This window comes from Vanessa cardui, chromosome 2 (genome assembly GCF_905220365.1).
Source record: "Vanessa cardui chromosome 2, ilVanCard2.1, whole genome shotgun sequence".
In the NCBI taxonomy this organism is placed as follows: domain Eukaryota; kingdom Metazoa; phylum Arthropoda; class Insecta; order Lepidoptera; family Nymphalidae; genus Vanessa; species Vanessa cardui.
In genome coordinates this window covers 12,636,674-12,650,196 of record NC_061124.1, presented here as the reverse complement: position 1 = coordinate 12,650,196, position 13,523 = coordinate 12,636,674, and positions in this window count along the sequence as shown.

Genomic DNA, 13,523 nt, shown 5'->3' with positions numbered 1-13,523 from the left:
TGCACGCGTTCTAACCACGGTGTCGTCTCGGCTTATGTAAAGCTCATAATTAATGTTTTCTCGTTTACTAATAATTATACATAAACAATCAATTTCTGCTTATAATTTGTCTCATGCTTGTTTAAAAAACACATCTTCATGAAACCTGTATCTGCCTCATCCGTATGGAGTCATCGTTACATAAGTTATCCATTAAAAAAAGGAGCTGAGATTATCCGAAGTTACAAGAGAATTCGTTGATCTACTTCGTAGGCTGAAAATTTTATGGGAACATTGAATTTATAGAGGTTATTAAATAATGTGTCAATAAATAACGGTAATCCTTCTTCATGTCTATGATGACCTATAGGAAACTGATACAGCAGATTCAATTTTAACACACGGTATTCTTCAAAGGTTGAAATAAAGTACGTATCGTATTTGAAAGGAAAACGCTTTTGCCCAGAAGTGGGAACAGACTGTAACCACTATTCTGATTTTCATTTAGTTGAGTACTTCTTCAATCAATCAAATTCTTCAATTCAGTCGCTACAGCTCAGTGAGTCTGAACAATAAGACTCGACACAAATAGATTTTATCGTGGAATCAATGATCCATTGCCGTACAAATATTATCAAGGCTTTTAAGCAAATGCATTCAGATTGCCAACCTTAATAGATACTTCTGTTGAATATAAATTGATACGCTGATTTTTTTAAAACATTTCAAATGTAGAAAAAATAATAAAATCTTCGCTATAGAGATATGGAGGCATGATATAATGATGGTTGAACGATTAAATGATTTTTCAGAGATAATTTATATTAGTTCTTAGACTGGCACTGTAATGATTGCAAGTGTACTAAAGTCAGCAACATCGTGCCTAGAATTAGCTTGTTGAAGTGGGTTGATCATGTCTCCAAAAGTCTTACCCCTGGAATCCCCCCTAGGTGTTGAAGGCCGGCATAGGCGGGCCGACCGTCAGGGCGTCACGGTAACATGCGTAAACGATCCCGTGGCGCCCCCCGAAAGGCAGAGAGGGTACCGCTGGTTTTTTAGTGCGTAAACTCGGTGGACCTGGGCGCACTCGGCGTCCAGGAAACCGGGGAGTACCACCCCCTCCCCACTTTTCGTCACTGGGGGATAACGGGGGAAGCGACCAAGCGTTTTTCCAGCAATAAAAAAAATGTCTCCAAACGCTTTGATGGACAATAAAGCCGAAACGTGTTAGAATTGAGCTCATGCTTAGTCAAACGTTGTTAAGGACGTCCAGTAGCAATGGAGCGACGAACTTAGTAATATTTCAGCAGGCAGGTTCTTGAAGTTTAAGTTTGCTTCATTGTAAATTTCATCAAATTCAGTTCAGCGAGCGAACGAGCATCGATAGACAGACATAGACAGAGTCACAGATATAGTTACTCTCATATTTATCGTATGAATATATATTAAGTAAAGTAAAACCAACTAATCAAACCTTATGTGATGAGTTCGAACATACCAAGTCCCGGTTTTAAATATTGTATTTCTATGTTCAACATTCAATCTCGTTTGTAAATGACGTGACGGTAAATAGATGTATGAAAGCGATCCGTAACATCATAACCAGAAAATCAAATCAGACGATATCCTTTGCTTTCAGATATGGGCGTAACAAGCTCTCTGAAGTACAGTAATTAAACATATGACATCTAATTCAAAGCATCAAGACCAATAGCAGCATAGCAAAATATTTGTTACACGAAATAACTCGATATTTAAATAAAAGAAATAAAAAAATAACGATACTTTTGTACTAAAAATATACACTCACAGTTCACACATACATCATATGAACACATAGGTTTCACACACACATTGAAACATATGCTAGACGCAAGCATATACAATTTTACCTATTAGGTTCTCTAGGCTTGTATTATTATTTTAAAAAGTAAATAAACTCATTTTATTTGAATTATTTTTTGTTTTGAAAAGTATATCCATTTAAATTGTTTTTGTACATGAATTAATTATTCCGATAAGTCAGCTTATGGAAATAATGATATTTTTTAATTATTTTTTTTTCTTTTTATTTCATTGAATACCTGTCTCTGTATAGTAATAATAAGCCCAATTGAAGCCTAACCACAATTATAGGAAAAAAAAAAAAATATTTTAGACAACAACATAACTATAAAATACGTAAAATTGAGATCGATATTAAATCCATAAAATTCACTAACATGACATTTCAACGGGCGACCACGTTTGACGTTTACGAGTGCGTTCAGAAATTGTATTACATATAAAAATTTAGGAGTACGATAGACTTTATGGAATCTTATCAAAAGTAAATTAAAGATCGACGTGTATGAAAAAATTAAAGTGAAATAAAAAAAATTAGTCGAGATGGCCCAGTGGTTAGAACGCGTACATCTTAACCGATGCTTGCGGGTTCAACCCAGGCAAGCACCGCTGTTTCATGTGCTTAATTTGTCTTTATAATTCATCTCGTGCTCAGCGGTGCAGGAAAACATCGCGAGGAAACCTGCATGTGACAAATTTTATAGAAACTTTGCCACATTTGCATTTCACCAACCCGCATTGTAACAGCGTGGTGGAATATGTTCCAAACCTTCTCCTCAAAGGGTGAGGAGGCCTTTAGCCTAGCAGTGGGAATTTACAGGCTGTTGTTGTTGCGTATGAAAAAAAGTTTTATGTTATGTAAAATTTTCATCCATCAGCCCATTTGCGTCCACTGTTGGACATAGGCCTCTCCAATTGCACGCCACTGAGATCGTTCTTGGGCTACTCGCATCCAGCTCCTGCCAGCCGTCTTGCGTAAGTCGTCACTCCACCGTGCCCGAGGACGTCCTACACTACGTTTGCCGAGACGCGGTCTCCACTCTAGAACACGTTTCCCCCAACGGTTATCGGTTCTGCGGCAAATATGGCCAGCCCACTGCCACTTCAGCTTACTAATCCGGTGGGCTATGTCGATGACTTTGGTTCTCTGGCGGATCGCCTCATTTCTGATGCGATCCTGCAGAGAAACGCCGAGAATAGCCCTTTCCATAGCACGCTGAGCGACTTTAAACTGGTGGACCAGCCTTGCCGTAAGTGTCCACGTTTCGGCTCCGTATGTCATGACGGGTAGGACGCACTGGTTGAAGACTTTCGTCTTAAGGCACTGTGGGATCGACGATGTAAAGATTCGACGTAATTTTCCAAACACTGCCCAACCTAGCTGAATTCTTCTATTCACCTCGTCCTCAAGGTTGTTTCTACCAAATCGCAGAGTCTGCCCAAGGTAGACATATTTTTGAACAACTTCGAGGACGGTACCATGTATCGCAATCGGTTCCGGTAGAACATGTTCATTGTACATGACCTTGGTTTTATCCAAGTTCATCCGTCGCCGATACGCATAGAAGAATCAGCCAGATCGTTCAGCATTTGTTGTAGGTCCTGCAGCGTTTCTGCCACGATGACGATGTCGTCCGCGAATCTCAAGTGAGAGATGTATTCGCCATTGATGTTGATGCCACGTCCTTTCCAGTTCAGCGTCTTGAACATATCCTCCATTGCATTGACTTCAGGCAGGTCTTCTGAGAAATGGCGTGTTAATGTAGCTCTAGAATCCTTATTTTCGGGATCAGGTCGAGGTGCATGCGATGCGTATAATTGGCCGTAGAAGTCCTCTACTTCCGAAAGAACTGCCGTCTTGGAAGAAACGACTTCTCCACTTGATGTGGTCAACTTCGTCAGGTGGCTCCTTCCAAGAGATTGTACGAACACCTTAGACCCCCGATTCTGCTCGATTGCTCTTTCAATCGTAAGAGTATTGGAGCACCGGAGGTCGTGTCGTACGCGCTTGCTGATCTCTCGGTTTAGTTGCCGCTTCTCTGACGAAGTGACAGGTGGGTTTTCACGTCGTTTCTTCATTAGCCCTAAGGTCTCTTCTGAAAGTTTGGACTTCCTGCCCTTACGCTGCATGCCACAAAATCTTGTACCTTCTTCCCTGAGAATTCGAACTACATTTTCTAGGGTCTGGTTTACGTTTGTTGTGGTTTTCACGGCAGCGAATCGGTTCTCCAGGTTTGACTGGAACGTTTCAGATCCCGCAATGGGTTGGAGCAGCTTTGGTCGGAGCTTGGACTTCATCAGACGGACGCGCTCGGCCCTAAAATCGATATTCAGAGAGCCTCGGACAAGTCGGTGATCACTACCGGTATTGAACCTGTTGATCACAGAGACGTCTCTGAATATGTGCCTCTTGTCTGTCATTATGAAGCTTATCTGATTTTTGGTCATAGTGTCGGGGCTTTGCCACGTCCACTTCCTTTGGGGCTGTTTCTTGAAGAAGGAGTTCATCAAGAAGAGCCCCTCCCGTTCGAGGAAGTTGACAAGCATTTGCCCCCTATGATTCCTACATCCAAATCCATGGGGTCCTACTACCGATTCGCTGAAATTCTGTACTCCCACTTTAGCGTTAAAGTCTCCCATGACAACGTTATAGTGGGTTTTCGTGGTGAAGTGGAGGGCCCTCGATATATCATCGAACAATTCTTCTACTTCATCGTCCGAGTGTGTCGAGGTCGGTGCGTACGCTTGCACTACCTTGAGGCTGTACCTCTCGGTGAGCTTTATTATGAGGTACGCAACCCTGCTCGACACACTGGAGATTTCCACAACGTTGTCAGCTAGGGACTTATTTACCAGAAACCCAACGCCACCTTGGGATTATTGGTCTCCCTCTCGGAAGTACATTAGGTGGCCCGAAAAAAAATCAAAAAATCAAAAAATTTAAATCAAAATAAACTTCATTCAAGTAGGCTTTTACAAGCACTTGTGAATCGTGATTTTAGAATTAAGTGAAGCTACCACCGGTTCGGAAAGTAGATTCTACCGAGTAGAACCGGCAAGAAACTCAGCAATTACTCTTTTTCAACATTTAAAAAATACAAAGTCATGTCAGTTAATATAATTAATATATCCTGCTTTGAAGTCAACAGGTTTTATTATACCAACATATACCTTGCCCCAAGATCAGCATTACACAATTAACATTTAATAATATTTATAAATAGTTTAATACAAAATAATGCGCCTATTAATGCGTCTTTAGGTAAAGATAACATTTGTGTTACGTTCTAGTCTTGAAACGTGTACATCGCAATATATTAGCTTCGTACTACCGTAGCGATGCTCTCCAATTTTATTTATGCGAGTTATAAATTCTGGGAAACCATTTAGCTTGAATGTTCTATATTTGCACGTGTACTTATATATATTTTAACCTATATTTATATTGTAAAGAAAAGCCTAGGGTAGTAAGGATTCAATGGTGTTAACATCGGTTGTAGTTCTAAATTCAAATTTCAAAAATCAAATTTTAATACATAACAGATTACATAACAATATTGTCACTGCAAGGAAATATGTCTATTTGGGCACTCGACGTCGTTTCTTGCAGACGTAACCTTGTAGACAGTCGTAAACAATTGTGTAGCACTGCCGTAGTCGATAGCGTAATCTTCTACGACGCAGTTAGCTTACTTAAATACGTAGCTGAATTCGTAGCCATGACGACTTTAAGGAGAAGAGCACGTAACAGTATTACACAATTGTGTTGTGTGTCTTTCTTATTTTAATATTTAATAATAACAGACTTTAAGTTGTAATATTATTCATCAGATTAAGAAAGGAAAGAAAGAAGAATAAAGGCTCTTATCCATCAGGTGTGTTATATTAGGATTTATTTAACTATTCCCGCGTTGTTTCATTAACGTATTATTTAAAATATTGTATCAGTTGTTATATTATTTGTTAATATTTAGATGTCAATTGCGTATTTTATTTCTTTTAAAATGGATAGTAAATGGAAAGTATATTCAATATAATCATAATTGTAATAATAATAATTATTTTATCGCATTTAATTAAATGTGTTTTAGACAATTATATTTTTATTAAGATCTCTTTATATTAACATAATTATGGTAAGCATTATTTTGAATCTAGATAATAAATGAACTTGACTATTGGGTTTCAAAATTATAAAGATACTAAAAAAGAAGATTAAAAATTGTCAACACAAGAAGACAAAAAATATTCCTCTCCATACATGCCGGGTTTGAGGTCAAACAATCTGGGACTGACGGCGATCTACTCTAAACTGGTTTTAGCCGGATTAATTCGAAATATAGGTTTCGCTTCGTTTGAACCTGGATTTGAACTGAGTAAGCTCGGTTTTTTTGGATTCCAATTATATGGCAGTTTTTGATATCAGTTATGCTATTTATAACAGCAAACGATAGATATCAGTAAAGGCGGGTTCACGTGTAAAGAGAAAGTAAATGATTTGTTTCAAATAAAGAATTATTGTATTGAATAAAAAACAAAAATACTTTATTTATAATATGCAACCGACAACCTGCCCCGATTCCTTGTGATTTATATCTAACGAAGTTTATAAAATATACCCATGTATATCTACAAAAATATTCAACATATTAAGCTACTTCATAGCTTATGTCCTATTTGAAACAATAAAAGAAAGTTGCCCATCTATAAAAAAAATTTTCTTTGGTATAGGTTGGTGGACGAGCATATAGACCACCTGATGGTAAGTGGTAACCATCACCCATAGACAATGAAGCTGTAAGAAATATTAACTATTCCTTACATCGTCAATGTGCCACCAACCTTGGGAACTTAGATGTTATGTCCCTTGTACCTGTAGTTACACTAGGGGGACGTACAACAATAAATATCTAATAATTATCTGTGAAACTGTCAAATGCTTTAAATTTACCCGCAAACCCGCAATCATCGGTTAAGATGATACAGCAAAATATTAATCAACGTTTACTGTCATTCTTTTAAGAAAGTAAGTGTTGAAGTCATTATACATGTTCAACAACGAATATTATATGCATAAAACCATAAAATATTACATGCACATAGTAAATACTTTGCAGTTACTTGTTTGAATCTCGAATATTGAAATAGTTTGTATGTTTAGCTTAATATTCTATTAAAATTGTTCTCAAAAGTATTCCTGTTGGCTTGATTATTTAACCGATTTTTAAAATGATTATTAATTCCGTACGTTATGTTTGTAACCTCGAGATGTCTTAGTCATTTATAAACATTTATTTTTTTAATCATATGTAATTTTTTATTCTATTAATGTAATCATTAATGGATTAAAACTTTTTACGAAACAATAATATAAGTAGCACGATAAACTATTTAAATATAAAACGTGCCAGATCTAAAAATATAAAGTCTTGAATGAATCCTTTTGAAGTGTGTTCATGAGCCACCTTGCGACGTACAAAAGTCACAGGTTCGGTCTCATTTGGACCTATTGTCACCCCCACGGTTGGCACAAAATTTAAACTTAATTGAAGGGGTAAATAATAATGTTAGTAATTACTCAAAATGGGATATTAATAATATTATTTTACATATATTTGTATTAGCTAATTTATTATTTAACACAATATACACTTGTAACTTATTATCTATTATAATAACTAAGGTTATATACAAAATATGAGTTCACTGTCCCAGGCATTTTTCGAGTGAGAGATTCAGCTAGCGTATCCCTGAAGATGACTCTTACGAACTTCTCATTGCACAGTGCTGCCATCTATTGAGATTAAATATGACCGGAAATTGGATGTCGATAACATTTGCATGTAATGAAAATAGAACATAAAATTATATTTTTAAATTGAACAGACACTGTATAGTTCGACACAACTTAGATGTAGTATCGGCAAAATTCGTAAAACCGATCACATCCGAATTAAGTACGCCATCCCATATTTACATACACTTGCTTTCTCGGGTTAATGGCGCGATAGGGAGCTATTACTATTGGTTGTATAAATCGGCAGTAATCGGTTTTATTGAATCCGATGCTACATCTAAGTTGTGTCGTACTATACTATTATATTACATCAATGTCAAATTTAATAACACCAATTTTAATTTTAAATGAATGTCTATTCTAGTGGATTCGTCAATCTACATCTATGTTTAGTCTTATTCAATAATAGAGGCTCGCGCTTAATATAAAGTTTCTGAGTGTACAGAAATGTTGCGGTGTGCTTTTGTTCGGGATCAGAGAACTTTTTAATTGGGTATCTTAAAATCCTCTGTTAAAGTTAATGTGTGAACTTTAAGTTACGTAATAAAAACAGACTGTACTTAATTGCCTTCTATTTATGTCTCCTACAATTTTATTAAAGCAATCCTTTGGGGCAAATTATCGTTATGTACTGTTCTGTACGTTATTTAACTTAAAGATTTTTTTCCTTATTTTTATTTCATTACTGGTGATTACGTCAGACTTTTATATTACTTTTGGTGGTGACGTCAGATATCAGACTGTACTGACTTTTGCATATATAATCTTATTCAGGATTATATAGGAGGTACTATAAAATATATATTCACTTTAAAATAAATCAAGACTCTACAGCCAAGATTGCCCAGTGGTTAGAGCGCGTGCATTTTAACCGATGATTGCGGGTTCAAATTCAAGTACCACTTAATTTGTGTTTATAATTCATCTCGTGCTCGGTGGTGACACAGAACACCGTGAGGAAACCTGCGCGTTACTGATGTCAACGAAATTCTGCCTCATTTGTGTCCACCAAACCGCATTGGAGCGTGGTAGACTATGCTCCAAACCTTATTTTCAAACGCAGTGGAGGCCTTAGCGTAGCATTGGGAAATTTACGGGCTGTTAATATTGAAGACTCTACTGTGTATTCACGTGACTATTTTACGTAACGTAATAAACAAAAATAGCACATCAATTTGACGGCGGTTATAGCATCCATCAATTCGGTATATTTACCTCTTCGTGTTTATTGATCGAATAATAATACCGTGTATACACTAACTATGGCTCACAGCACGTTTGACCCGAATAGCTAATCCAATTTCGCCAACCGTCTGCTACCTTGGTAAGTGTGAACTATTCTCATATTGGTTAACGGCATCGCTTTCTGAAGAATGGAGTGCTTTGAACTATGTTGTACGAGCTTTTAACCCGGTCTTTGACTGTACTGACATCTAGTTTGTATGACTTCTTTTTGTTGTTCAATATACCGAGTTCGAGCCAGACACGGGCATCAATTTAGACTTTAGTTGTTATTTGTTATAGCGGTCTTATTACGTATTGTATGTACGTTTTATTTGACCACTTAGTATATTAGTGGTTAAAACAATTGAATACGTATATTCGTGATATTTTTTTTGTGTTATATTGGCCAAACGAGCAGGATGCTCATCTAATGGAAAGTGATAACGCCCATAGACATCTGCAACACCTACGAGTACACTCTTTTCTCTCGGTTTGGAATCAACACCGGCAAAAGCTGGTTTCACAAAGTGGTTGTGCAGAAAATGAATTAAAATCATGCTGATCTGGATTTTCTGATATCAAGGTGGTGTGAATGAAACTTTCCATTCGTTATCGTATATTAGTGAGAATTCAACTTTATTTGATAGTCCAATAGTGGCAACATCAGGATATATTTATACTCACACCTGTAAGATACAGTTGGAGCATAAATAAACGTCGCAAATTTAATAGGTTCTACTAATAAATTACTACTTTTTATTAGTTAGAACATTCCTACCACATTATTTTTCTATACAATATATGCTTAACAATAGAGTTCCATCCTGTGGATACGGATACTTCAATCAAGAAATTACGGAAGTCTGTAAATTTCCCACAGCTGGGTTAAGGCCTTAACATATTCCAAAACATTGTTTCAATGCAGGTTTCCTCACGATGTTTTCCTTCACCGCCAAGCACGAATTGAATTGATGAATATTCAGTGGTGCTAGTTTGGGCTTGAACCCGCAATCATCGGTTAAGATGCACGCGTTCAACCACTGGCCATCTCATCACAACGAAGATTTTAGAATATTTGAAACAGCATTACATAAAACCTAAGCGCAATTGTACGTTTTATTTAAGCTTACCTGTAGCGATACTTAACCGTATCAAGTTATTGGGTTAACTCCGATTCCCTATGTCGTGCGTGATGGAGTAAATTGCGTCGATAGTCTAGTCGTAATTTTGTTATATCCATCAGCAGGTATAAAGTGTTTCCTTGTTATATTGTAATCCTGTGATTTTGGCTTTGGAATCTGGGTCGGGATATAAAAGTTAAGCACGTTTTTTCCGTCAACAATATCTTAGTATAATCTTCTGATCGAAACTAAGAAATATAACTTCCTTATTATTAATAAAATATTATATTATAATTAAGGTTTCAATGTTAATAATTCTTATATAAATAAATATTTTCTTGTATTTTTGGACGTTTCTGCTACAATAATATTCACCTACAAGCAGTGGCGGTTTTACAAATCTGCCGTTAGTAGGCTAGTAGACTAATCAATTTTTGCAGCCCCTAAGTTTTTTTCAAGATTTATGATTTGTGTTCTGTTGTCCTCATTACATCGGTTTTTTCCCGTTATTAGTATGATTATAAGCTAGGTGATATTTCAGTCAGTTACTAGATTACTTTTCCAACCCGCTATGTAGTGACGAGTAGGATTACGGGCGTAATGTGTATACATATAATTATAAGTTTTTTTTTTATTATTTCTGTAAGATAATAACTATAATTTTTAATAATAATTATAATTTGGGCTAAATTTGCCGCCCCTCTAAATCTGCCGCCCTAGGCTCCAGCCTACTTAGTCTATTATTGGTTAATCCGCTACTGCCTACAAGTTTTATGATACAAGTAATTCTATAATATGTATCTTAAGATTTGCGTCGTTAATTAATTATCCATACATACATTATAAAACAAAGCCCCTAACCGAGCCTGTCTCTCTGTATGTTTGCGATAAACTCCAAAATGACTGAATGAGTGGAAGAATCTTGTGTCCACTCGTGCAAAGCCAGGATAGGCCGCTAGTTTATCAATAAATGTTTCTATTTTTAGCAAAACCTTTTGTACCGCTCCAATCTTTATATTCCTCGTTCTATTCACATGTTTTGGTAAACAAACAAAGTACATTCGTATCTGTGAAATCGATTACGTTTCATATAACTTACAGCAATAACTTTCATAGTTGTTTGACAGAGACGGATACGATCTGATTGGTAGGGATTGCGACGCTTTCAAACTCGAAGCGAATTGCATCTTGAAGTTCTCAACCGGTATATTGGTTGCTTCGGATTTGATTTTGTTTATTTATCAGCGACTTGGTAGATATATTATATCGAGGCCTTCTTCAGGAATATGATGATGTTTTTGTGCAAAGATAGCCCAGTGGTTAGAACGCGTGCTTAACTGATGATTGCGAGTTTAAACCCAGGCAAGCATCACTGAATATTCATGTGCTTAATTTGTTTTTATAATTCATCTCGCGATCGGCGATGAAGGAAAAATTCGTGAGGAAACCTGCATGTGTCTAATTTCATCGAAATTCTGCCAAATGTGTATTCTACCAACCCGCATTGGAACAGTGTGGTGGAATATGTTCCAAATCCTCTCCTTAATGGGAAAGGAGGCCTTATCCCAGCAGTGGGAAATTTACAGGCTGTTCTAGTTTTGTTTATGTATGTAAAAGGTTTATCAAGGGAAAACTGTTTTGTTCCAAAAGCGAAACGGCAAAACAAATGTGTGCGTATACGGTTGTACGCCCTTAATTAAATGGAACGATCAGCTGACTCGAGCAGTTTATGAGTCAGGCGCAAGACAAACGGCCTTACATGCTTTCCAAATAGGAAAATAGTAGTAATAGCAGTAGGATTTATTAAAAAAAAAAAAAACAATCGAGTTGTTTTTAATGAATGTCATGATTATTTTAATATCAAATTCGTCAGCTGATTAATTCGTCGTCTCGACGCCATTTTTTTTAAAATTCATAATTATGATTTGTAATCCTATCTATATATGTATGTTTTAATACTTCTCATCTAATAAGATACATTGACAAATACATGTAGTTTGTGTATGATACGTATCATTTCATCTTCCATATATTTATAGATAATTAGATTTATAATTCATTTTTACTTTTGTCGCTTTGAAAAATTATGTTAAACCAAAATCGTAATATTTCATTAAATATGACAAAAAACAATCAACATCATCATCATCATCAGCCTCTGTCTTTCTCCGGCTACTCGCATCCGGCTCCTGCCTGCCGCCTTGCGTAAATCGTCACTCCACCGTGCCCGAGGACGTCCTACACTACGTTTGCCGAGACGCGGTCTCCACTCTAGAACGCGTTTTCCCCGGTTGTCGGTTTTCGGTTCGTTTACGGTTGTCGGTTCTGCGACAACTATGACCAGCCCACTGCCACTTCAGCTTACTAATCCGGTGGGCTATGTCGATGACTTTGGTTCTTTGACGGATCACCTCATTTCTGATGCGAATTATCATTAGTTTTCTATGTAGTCTTGGATCTGGATTTTTGTGGTACCGTCGTAACTTCTGATTTTTCATAACACAAGTGCTTTAGCTACTTATATTGAGATCAGAGTAATGTATGTGATGTTGTCCAATACGAAGCGTATTACACCTCGCTTGAAGGGTGAGTGAGCCAGTGTAACTGCAGGCACAAGGGACATAACAACTTAGTTCCCAAGGTTGATGGTATTATGACGATGTAAGGAATAGTTAATATTTCTTACAGCGTCATTGTCTATGGGTGATGGTGACCACTTACCATCAGGTGGCCCATCTGCTCGTCCACCAACCTATACCATAAAAAAAAGTGATATAATCTTTTTTATTGAAAATTTTATAAGCTTCAAATTTATAAACACATTTTTTTTTATAATGACCGTTACGAGATAATCGCAAAAAACTGTTTGTCACGACCTTTGACCCTGGATAACTTTCTTAGCGGAACATCAATGGGGAATTGATGCTCTTGGAACATTGTTTAGGGCCACAAAAGGAAGATTTATCCAAAATATCCAGCTTTCCTCTAATTTTTCCGAAGTTCGGTCTTTATATTGTCTTTATTCACTAGACTAATATTTTTAAATGTTAATATATTTTACAGGGCTTGGTATATTTATAACAATAAAATATTTATTTACGTTATTTTCCATGATAAATGATACTAAGTTTGAGCATCGTTATCAGTTGACGTAGTTGAGTACAACGGGTCGTAACTACCTTACCGATGGTAAGCGTTTGTCATAAGATAATCATGATGGAAGAGCAGTCATAGGTCGCCAACTTCACATAAATTTCGAAGTGTAAGATCATAGCACTAAGTCATCTATTCATAAATGCGATATCGGAGTTGCCGAGGATGTTCTCTTTCTGATCGAGCGCGTAGCAGAGGCCCCTGGATTGTAGTAAATAGAATTAAAATAATAACTTACATATAATATATTATAGATTATGGATATATTAATTTAAAATGTAATAAAGTCAGTGTGGGCCACGCCTGCCATGAAGACGATGAACTTGAAATCCAGCGAAGATCTACTGATGTTACGTGAAAATATAATATATAAGACGCCAAAGTGTGTTATGTAAAATGTAAAA